The sequence below is a fragment of the Pongo pygmaeus genome, chromosome 1 (assembly GCF_028885625.2).
Source record: "Pongo pygmaeus isolate AG05252 chromosome 1, NHGRI_mPonPyg2-v2.0_pri, whole genome shotgun sequence".
In the NCBI taxonomy this organism is placed as follows: Eukaryota; Metazoa; Chordata; class Mammalia; order Primates; family Hominidae; genus Pongo; species Pongo pygmaeus.
Genome location: NC_072373.2, coordinates 58,491,834 through 58,503,127, shown reverse-complemented (window position 1 = coordinate 58,503,127; position 11,294 = coordinate 58,491,834). Strand labels below are relative to the sequence as shown.

General features: G+C 33.9%; 1 long non-coding RNA gene across 1 annotated transcript; it reads right to left on the bottom strand.

The window, feature by feature from the left end:
• Positions 1-3,422: 3,422 nt before the first annotated feature.
• LOC129014542 (uncharacterized) lies at positions 3,423-10,768 on the bottom strand. Its single transcript, XR_008494240.1, has 2 exons — positions 10,592-10,768; positions 3,423-3,584 (listed from the first exon to the last, which is right to left on the bottom strand). It is a non-coding gene; the product is annotated as an uncharacterized LOC129014542 (long non-coding RNA).
• Positions 10,769-11,294: the final 526 nt, after the last annotated feature.

The following is an 11,294-nucleotide window of genomic DNA, read 5'->3' as shown; positions in this document are numbered from 1 at the left end:
CCTATTTAGCCATGTCTGGAGCTGAAGCAGCTGGGACATAGGGTGCCATGTCTGGACCTGGAGCAGCTGGGACATAAGGAGGCATGTCTCAAGGCTGCATAGAGCAGTGGGGATCTGGGATTGGCCCATGAAACCATTTTTTCCTTCTAGGCCTCCAGGCCTGTGATGAGAGTGGCTGTCACAAAGGTCTCTGACATGCCATGGAGACATTTTCCCCATTGTCTTGGGTATTAACATTTAGCTCCCCTTAACTTACGCAAATTTTTGTATCTGGCTTAAACATCTCCCCCAAAAAATGTTTATTTTTATTTTGTACCACATGGTCAGGCTGCAAATTTTCCAAACTTTTATGCTCTTCTCTTTTAAACATAAACTCCAATTTCAGACCATCTCTTTGTGAATGCATATGACTGTATGCTGTTAGGAACAATCAGATCACTTCTTGAATGCTTTGCTGCATAGCAATTTCAATCATATCTCTCAAGTTTAAAGTTCCACAGATCCCTAGAGCAGGTGCAATGCTGCAAGTCTCTTTGCTAAAGCATAACAATGGTGACCTTTTCTCCAGTTCCCAATAAGTTCCTCATCTCCATCTGAGACCACATCATCCTGGACTTCATTGTCTATATCACTATCAGCATTTTGGTCAAAATCATTAACAAGTATCTAGGAAATTCCAAACCTTCCTTTATCTTCCTGTCTCCCTCTAAGCCCTCCACATTCCAACCTCTGCCTGTTACCCAGTTCCAAAGTTGCCTGCACATTTTCAGGTATATTTATAGCAATGCCTCACTCTCCTGGTACCACTTTCCTGTATTAGTTTGCTTTCACACTGCTATAAAGAAATACCTGAGACTGGGTAACTTATGAAGAAAAGAGATTTGACTTACTCTTCCATAGACTTAACAGGAAGCATGACTGGAAGGGCTTAGGAACTTACAGTCATGGCAAAAGGTGAAGAGGAAGGAAGCCTGTCGTACCACCACAGTGGAGCAGGAGAGAGACAGAGAGAAAGGAGTTGGGGAGTGCCACAACTTTTTTTTTTTTTTTTGAGACAAGGCCTGACTCTCTTCACCCAGGCTGAAGTGCAGTGGTACGATCTCAACTCACTGTAGCTTTGACTTCCTAGTCTCAGGTGATTCTCCTACCTAAGCCTCCTGAGTATCTGAGATTAAAGGCATGCACCACCAAGCCCAGCTAATTTTTGTATTCTTAGTACAGATGTGGTTTCGCTATGTTGCCCAGGCTTGAGGAGTGCCACACTTTTAAACTGTCAGATCTTTTGGGATCTCACTGACTATCATGAGAACAGCATGGAGGAAATCCTTTCCCTATGATCCAATCACCATCCACCAGGACCCTTCTTCAGCAGGTGGGAACTACAATTCAACATGAGATTTGGGTGGAGACACAGAGTCAAACCATATCAGATGTCCAGATAGCTGGTAAAACATTATTTCTCTCTGTGTCTGTGAGGGTGTTTGTGGAAGATGTTAGCATTTGAGTCAGCAGACTAAGGGCAAAAAATTTACCTCACTAACATGCGTGGACATCATTCAATCTGCTAAGAACATGAATAGAACAAAAAGACAGAGGAAGGGTAAATTCACTCTCTGAATTGGGGCATCTATCTTCTACCCTTGGACATTAGCACTCCTGTTGTAAGGCACGCAGACTCAGAGTAAATTATGCCACTTTCCTGGTTCTTCATCTTGCACACAGAAGATCGTGGGACTTCTTGGGCTCTGTAATCATGTGAGACAATTCGCATAATAAAAAAATACATCACACACACACATCCCCACCACACACACACACATCCACACCACACACACACACTTCCTTCTACACCCAAAGCTGTAGGTTAATTACTTAGTGTCTTCTGTAAGACTGTGAAAGAAAGATCAGATACCGCTAATGCTGCTTATTGAATGCCCTGCTGGATAACTCTCGGCTTTGTTTCCATGAAGAACATAGGTATAAATATAAAAGTATAAGGATTTTCATGGTATTTAGATTTTATTCTCATATACTTAATTTAAATACAGATTGTCAACACAATGTCATTTCCTCATTTTAAATTTTAAAGATGTGGCTTGGCTAAATAAAAATAATTATAGGACCACCTAGTTATAATCTGGACATAATCTTGTATACTACATCAAAAGTTATTTTTATTTATTCACTCCAAGGATTACTTTATTAAAGTCAACATTAAGCAACCAGTATAATAATAAAGGAAATAATGAAAGAGCATTTGCAAGACCAAGAAAAGAGCAAGAGCTTGTGTAAATGTGTTCACTCAAAGGATTACTTTACTAAAGTCAGCATTAAACAACCAATACAATAATAAAGGAAAGAATGAAAGAGCATTTGCCAGACCAAGAAAGGAGCAAGAGCTTGTGTAAATGTGAGAATGAAAAAATAATGCTATTCAAGACTCCTCCTGGGACTTACTCTTCCAAAAAATGTAGTGACGTGTCAATAATGTAAGTTTGGAAACTAAAATACAAACGCTCAATTCATAGATTTGTGACAGTAAAGCAGTCTTGATAAAGTTAGTAAATATCTTGGAGTCTCTCTCCACCTATTAGAAGGGGATAGATAAGTTATAACAAAAATAAAAGAGCTGAATTATATGAAAAGTCTTCTGTATGTCTTAACTAATATTAGTTTTCTTTCTCATAAATTTCTCTTTACATCACCATTAATAAAAACATGTACATCTCTGATATGAGAACAAAATAAAATGATCAACTCCTAACTGTTAGAGGCCACTGTGTCTATCTATTTATCTCACCAAATACCAAGTTTATTAATGATTAAAAGATAAAGGCAAAAGTTAGGCACAGATAGAGTATTACTTCATGGAAAAACTTGAATCTGTGAGGTACAGCTTCTAAATGTCTCCTTTCTTTAGCTCTACTTGTGTTTTTAATTAATAGGAAATTTTTGAATAATGTGTGCAGAATTACTGTTCTTAAGGGAAACTGTTTCTTAAGGGAATCTGTTTCAGGTTGATTGCTCTATCATTTTATATTCTTTGGTACGTAGGAAAAAATGCTGATGTAATTAGCTTCCCCTTTGCTACCAGCCATTCTATTCTCTGTAAGTCCATAAATTCAAATTTTATTTATGATAATTAATTGAGGCACATCCTTTATAACTTGCTAAAAATAAATTTTAATATTCTTTTAAAATCTGAAATAAAAAGAAAATTATTTTATCTAATCCTGAGATTAGATCTGTTGTTCAAATATTGACAAATATCATAATAATGTCTATAATAGCAAAATAATCCATTTCAGATATATGCTTCACATTTAATTGTCATAAGTTTCCTTCAGCCTAAATAAGTATCTCAGACTTTGATACTTAAAAGGCATTTCTTAGGTAGGGACTCCATTAAATCAATCAGTAAGTACCATCAGAACGTTTATTAGGAGGCTGTTAAGAGGTGTTCTTTCCATGGGACATCCCCTTAGTAAGAGAGAAATGAGTCCCAGTTCTGTCCTTACTCTTTCCTCTCCCATATACTTGATTTACTTTTTCTCTGCTTCTCCAGGGAAAGGCAACATGAACTCCTATAACCAAGATAACAAAGAATGATGAGTTATTTATGGAGTTACAATCTTCCTTTCTCATCTGATGCTCATGGTTGGTGTTCCTCTGGTTGCCGACAAAATTTTATGAAAAGTTTTATGTTTGTTTTCTCCCCTCATTGTAACTTATAAAACTATATTATAAGAGGGCAAAGGCCAGTCCTTGCAGTACCATGCTACAGAAGCATTAGTATTTTATTATTAGGCAAACTTTTTAAGAAAAATTTGGATTACCACGTGGCAAGTGGCTAAGAAGCATTTGGACCTGCAAGAGAGATTTTTCAAAGTCTCTTTGGTATATTTATTTCTATGGCTACATAGTATCTAGAATATATATAAAGATTTTTTTTAACCAATTTTCATTTGTCTCCACCATCATTGTAGAAGTCTTCTTCATTCTCTTTATGTGGATAATCATTCTAGTGATGTGAGAGATAGTCTCTCCCTTTCTCTATGTCTAAACAAAGAATTCAAAATTTTCATATTAAGTGCCCTTATACACAATTCTTAGAGGGTCTGATATGGTGGTGGATGAGTAATGAGGGGAAATTCCATTACTTTTATGATGGAAATGGTTCCATTCAGTGGTCCTTTTACTGAGAAGGAAAATTTTTATATTTTGGTTTAGGTTTCAAAGAAATGAATAATTAAGAATTTTTTTCCTATTTTTTAAAATAAGCTTCTCTTTATAGTACTCTATTCCTTAACAGAATGGACAAATAACAGAGTTCATTTAGCAAGAGAAAGATCTTGAAATACATAAATGTTCTATTAATGTGATTATAACTTGTTTTTCTACCATTGAAGGTACTTAATGCTTTTAGACAGGCATAGTAAGTTATTTTAATAGATACACTAATAAAAAAGAAGAGAGCTTTCAATTTGTATACCATGCAGAGCTGAAATCTGTATTTAAATGCATCTGGGGCTTTCTTTGCTAGTTGGCTAGCAATTAATCATGATTATAGTGTTTGATTACCTATCACCTACAGGCTATTACAGAGAGACTGTTTTCTAAGTACCATAGTGTTCCCAAACAAAACTGAGGTTTGAGCTGCTATTTCTCATGGGCCAATAACGAGATACACATGAACTAAGAAGGAAGTGAGTCTGTATTTCTGCAACTGGTTACAGGCAAAGGGCCTGGAAATTATCGCCATACCAATTCAGAATTACAAAGTTTTCCAGAGCCAATATACCTTCTAAGCGATATGACTACGTGTAAGTGTTCATTCATCTAAAGATGTAAGTGATTAGCTTCTTTTAATCTGTAACTAAGGTCTGAGTCTTGAAGACCTTCCTCTGGAGCCTCAGTAAATTTACTTAATCTAAATGGGTCCAGGTGCTGGGTGATTAGCCTTATCTTGTCTCCTGCTAAATCATGGAGGTTTGGGGAGTTCCTTCAGACCCCTAATAAACTTGTTTGTGGAGGCCTGAGGAGTTTCTTCAAACCTGCAATAAAACTTGTTTAATTCTAAATTGGCTCTATTAAGACTTTCTTCATTATTTTGTCATGCTTTAAGGCCCAGGAAAGACCTAGGCAAAATCCTTGGTGGGCTTTTGTTACATTCTAGCCTTTGAATAAGGGCAGTGACTTTTAATATTTAACTTAACCACTAAGTCAATACTGGAACAGTTGTTATGGAGGCCTGCGTTAGTGAGACCTAGCCTGCTACAATAGGACCCACATTCATTGATATATAATTTGATTCTGATTTTCATCATAATGTAGACTAGACTTCTGGATACACACACACACATACACACACGGAGAGAGAGAGAGAATGACAGAGGGAGAGATATATATCATAAAAATAAAGTGATTTCAGGAAAATATCAATAATTTAATGACCTAAAACAGAAAATTAAAAATCCCTCCATATAAGCACTGTTGTAAATCCATTTAAAACTAAAATATTATTTTAGTACTGTCCTAAAAGCGGTTAGTGGTACCACTAAAAAATATTCAAAAGTGACTCAGAATATGAAGACGGCCCTTAGCCACATACATAGATTCATAATTGTAGTTTTACTCAAGACACACATAATATACATCCATTTTCAGCCTCATTTAACAATAGTGCTCTAGTATGTCTGAAGTCACATTCCTATGTCTCATAGCTATTAATTTTGCACACAATTTCCAATCTGTATAAAACCGATATTCTATTTCCAGCCTATTACAAATACATTTTTTAGAGAATTGGTATAAACCTAATGCTACTGACCTTAACATGATAATAGAACATTTTCACCACTAGGATTATTTTAATTCAACAGAGTATACAAGAAGAGAATCAATTTAAAAGAAAAAAATACACAAAATGATAATATTATAAGAAGAGAGATGAAGAAATAAGGACAGAAGGAAAGAAGAGAGGGAAACAAATAGGCAGGAAGAGAGAAAGAAAAGAAGGAATAGCTGCAGTAATTCAGTGAGAATACCAAGGCATAGAAAAAAACATGTATATTAAGACAATTTAATGCATGTTAAATACTAGGGTAAAAAGAATTTAATTATTAGGCCATTACATGGAAAATATAATTTACTCAAGAACATTTGGCAACATTCATTGAGTTAATATCAAGCAAATCAAAGATCCCAAGTCATTTAATTTTTACATTTCCATCTGAAAATTCAGGTGTGATAGAAATAAACCAAAGAGCTTCTAAGTAAAATCATTTTACACTCTTTTTTTTTTAGCAAATTTTTTTTGTCTCTGTGTGTGTGTATGTGTATGTAAAAGTCAATATAAATTTGAGACATTTTACTTTCCATGATTATTGTTAATAAGACTGAAAATCACCATCCATTTGAAATGAAAGCCCTTATCATTGTATCCTCAAGAAGAATTCTGATAATTTTTATGCCTGAGAAGGGATAGATTACTTAGCTGCTCACTCCTCCCTAGTGAATTTCATTACAATTTAAAAAAAACATAAAGTAAATATGTGTAATGTTTGGGAAAGAATATATATAGGATGTAATATAGTTAAAATCATTTAGGAGTATGTGTTTTCAACATTTCATGAGTCCCCTGTGAAATTGCTGTAAATCCTAAACATATGTTAATTCCAATCCTAAATCAGGACACCTTCTCATGAATAAGATTATGTATTATTTATAGCACTGTTACTCAAACATATACAATGATTTAAAGATTATAGCATGGTTTCTGATAAAACAACCAACCAAGCAAAATTTATAAAGATTTTTAAATAATTGGTTCGCTGGCATTTCATAAATATGAAATGTAAGATTAATTATGAGTTTTCATCTGAATTCCTATTGTATCAACTTGACAAATCTAGATTACACTGCTAACAAGCAACCGTAAAATTCAGTAGCTAAAAAAAACCTAAATTCATTTATTGCACAATTGACATGACATTGTGGATTGGCTGAGAACTCTACTCCATACTTTATAATCAAGGGATCATTTTATAAAAATGTTTATTTTATATGATATGATGTGAAGTCATTTAATGTCAGCTTGAGCTTATATTCAGGCAAATCCCAAATCTCAGACAATTGCTTATTCAAGTTACATTGTGTAGAATTAAAAAAATAACATATTGCTCTAATTTGGTGAAAATTAAAGTAAGAGTCAGGAAATAAGTCATGTAAGTAAATAAGACTACATAACCCATACAGTAGATATTAATATTTATTTTGCAGACAAAAATTAAGTTGATTGTAAGTTAATTTGAAGTATTTCATCAATGTTTTCTGAATATAATGATGAAAATATATTTAATTTCAATGGAAAAAACATATAAAAGATATCTGAATGAATAAACTGATCTCATATTTTAAAAATAATGTTTTATATTCTATTAAATATGTTTTCATTGATAAAATTATCTTTATTAGTAAAATATTGAATAATAAATTTTACTAGACATTAAAACACAAGGATGAATAAGATGTAGGCATATTTCTTTTCCTCAACAATTTTAATTCTATAAGAGAAAATAATTTTTAAAAAATCATTTGAGATTTTGACAAGTTTTATAAAGGATGCTGTCACTGATAAAGATGAGGGTAAAGAAGCTATTTTAAAGAGAATGACAAGGGGACCTCGGTATTGTAGTGACATTTAAGGCTGATACCTAGAAGATGAGACTAAATCATTTGTTGAAAGAGACAAGAGTAAAGTATAACGGGAAAAACTCAGCTGGAGATATTGATGTGCTCTGCAAACTATGAAAAAGCCAGAACTGACCATTGGTTTTAGATGCAACAGATGAAGAGCTTAAAAGAGTTCACTCTCATTCTTACAGAACAGAGGAAGCTGAACAAACGTGAAAACAAATGGCATTTCTTGGGTCCATCTGAGAACTGAAGTTGCAGGGGAACTGCCATCTCAATATGTAGAAAGAAAGGTACATCAAGAGAGATCAAACAACCACGATCTGCTTACACGGAGTAGTGTGCACTGGAGCCATAGAAGGGCACTTAAACGGCAATATTGATGAATTACTGCAGGCTGAACGTGGACTAGTATGGCAGTGAGAGTCTGCTGAAGGTCCCAGGCCCAAGGGAGCCTTCACACTTCCACACCAGGATTTTTTGGTGAGGATTCAAAAGATCACTTGTGATTATGGCAGAAGAAGAGGAAGAGAAATCTTTGTGAAATTCACTCAGAACCTTCTATATTATTCCAAGTATAAGGACTTTGCCCAGTTCTGAAACCTGATTCCTGCCTGGAAAGGAAATCTCTTCCTCCTTCAGCTATCTCTTTCCTTCCCTTCTCACCTGAGCGAATGGTTTATGGGGCTCAGGGATTTAAGGAAGTAGAGTGGTTGGAAATGCTGTAACCAGGGAACAAAACGGGGGCAGAAGCAAGAAAGCTATGCAATTGAATAAACACATCAAAGTCACAATCCCAACACAGAAGCCCACTAAAAAAACAAGATTTAATCAGAAGATTACAGAACATTCCTCTTTTCTGACACCTTATCACCACGCCAAGAGGGCTCAGAATGATAACAGCAGATTATATCTGAAAGAGCTGCAAGGCACAAACTGTCTTTGAGGAAGAGGTACATAAGAAGACCATAGTCCCGGGGAAAAAAAAAAAAAAAAAAAAAAAAGTCAAAGGGCCCTGGAAAACTTGGAAGCTTCTGGCACCTACAGGAGAGTTTACAATTTTAGGTGCTGAATGAAGAGACTGTTCAATAAGGAAGATGTGAACTTTTTTTAAAGGTGATAATGGTTTGAGTGAGATAACCTAATATGTCCAGTGAATGCGAAAAATGGACATGATAGGTTACCTTGACCAAAGTACAGTAATTTCACTGATATGGTGAAGATTGGAAATGAATTGATAAACACTTGCCTAGTTTATAGTAAACACATTCAACACCCTAAGATATCCTGACATTTTACAAGGTGTTAAGTTGAATCATATATATAGAACGATCTAAGAAATCCAAAAATAGCAAACAAAAACTGATTTCTGTGGTAACAAGAAGCAGCTAGTCTTTTAATATTAAAACTCTTAATAACAAATGGTTTTTCTAATTATCCTTTATACAATAAATAAAATGAAGAACTATACATGGAGAAATATATATATATAATATAAAAAATAAAATACTATAACTTAAAGATGGAACTTGAAGTTATAATATTGATAAAAGTATGAGATCATAATCAGCAATTTTGAGGGGATACACTAAATAATAACAATTCAGTTTTTTTATTTCAATACTTGATAAATATAAAAATGTTATTTTATCTTTTTTTCTTCTACTTTTTCAAAATATTGACTGTGCATGAATGGAAACCTCTATATGCATGTATAGAATCAGATAAGTTTTATTTACTGAACACTGAGGCTGCTGAGGATTTTCCTGATTATGCCAAGATGAAGAACATTCTTTAGTTAAACAATAGACAACTAAAAGTATAAGCTTATCCATTTTGGCTACACAATTTTCAATACATTTTCATTTTTATAACCATAAACGTGTCCTCTTCACTACCTATATAACACTTGAGAAAAGAAAATTGATATTTGTTTTGAAGAATTTTACATATAAATTTTGCAGTGAAATATATGTCATAACTATCAATCAAATCAAAACAAAATCAGAATTCATCTAATTGTCTACTGTCATATAGATATGACCTCAGTTGCTGATGATATCATTTAAATTTGACTTGACATATCATGTTTACAAAAGACACATATTAAAAACAATTCACTTATTTCATTAGTCTATATATGTGTGTGTACACGCATGGTCATACATGTGTTTGTATGTTATGCAATTTAGATAGCAAGATCATCACAAATAATTTGGATAATTCCAATATTATTTAGTGAATCTATGTCTTTATATGACTATTAGGGGAAAAATGTGTCTTTATTGTGGTCATGCTAATATTTCTTGCTATTACTCTATATAACACTGAGGTATGGAAATATGGCTATAGAATATATAAAAACAGATTTTCAATATATACATATATAGGTTTGGTAGGTCTATAAATATGCAGAAGTGGGAGGATATTGTAAAACATTGATTTATCATCCATTTAAAAAGTCATCTTTTAATTTACTCATATGTTTTGTCAGGTATAGTAAAGAAAGGCTTAATTATTGGAGCTTTATTTCTGTAATAGATATGCCACAAAAGGTAGTAGCTCAAACACATAGAAGTTTGTCTCACTCTTAAGATAGTCCAAGATGGGTGCTTATGTTAATGAACATGTCCTTTCCACACAGTGATTCAAATACCCAGGTTTCTTCCATTTTTGTATGATCACCATACCTAGGACCCCAGAAACTTCTTAAAACACGTAGGAAAGAGAATGAAGAAGATGGAATTTTAAAAAAACATAACCTCTTGGCCTGGAAGAAATACATATAATGTCTGCTTCCATTCTGTTAGTAATAACAAGTAACATGGCCACAGCAATTATAAGAGGATAGAGAGGTCAGCATAGGGGAAACTGATTTAGCTGAGAAGTTACTTACCAGAGAGCTCTATAAATTTCAGAAGGGATAATAGATTTTGACCAAAAGCAGTCTTTGCCACAGTCTAACCTCTGGCCAGCAGAAACCATATTTTTCACTTTATACGGAGATCATATACACCTACCACCTTTTCAGGAGAGATGGCCGAAAGTAATATCTTTTTTTATGTCTCAACATTCAGTGTCTCTGAATTATATGTATAAAATCATGTCTCACTTAATGACAGAGATACATTCTAAGAAACGCATTGTTAAGTGATTTTATCATCATATGACATCATAGAGTATACTTACACAACCTAGATTGTATAGGCTACTACACATCTAAGCTGTATGGTATAGCTGATTGCTCCTAGGCTAGGAACCGGTATGACATGTTACTGTACTGAATACTGTAGGCAGTTGTGACACAATACTAAATATCTGTGTATCTAAACATGTCTAAACATATAAAAGTGACAGGAAAATATATTATAAAAGATTTTTTAAATAATATACCTGTAGAGGGCATATATCATGAATGGAGCTTGAAAGACTGGAAGTTGCTCTGAGTGAGCCAGTGATTGAGTGATGAGTGAATGTGAAGGCCTCAGTCATTACTGTCCACTACTGTAGACTATATAAACACTGTATACTTAGGGTACACTAAATTTGTCAAACATGTTTTTCTTCCATAATAAATTGATCTTAGCTTCCTGTAACTT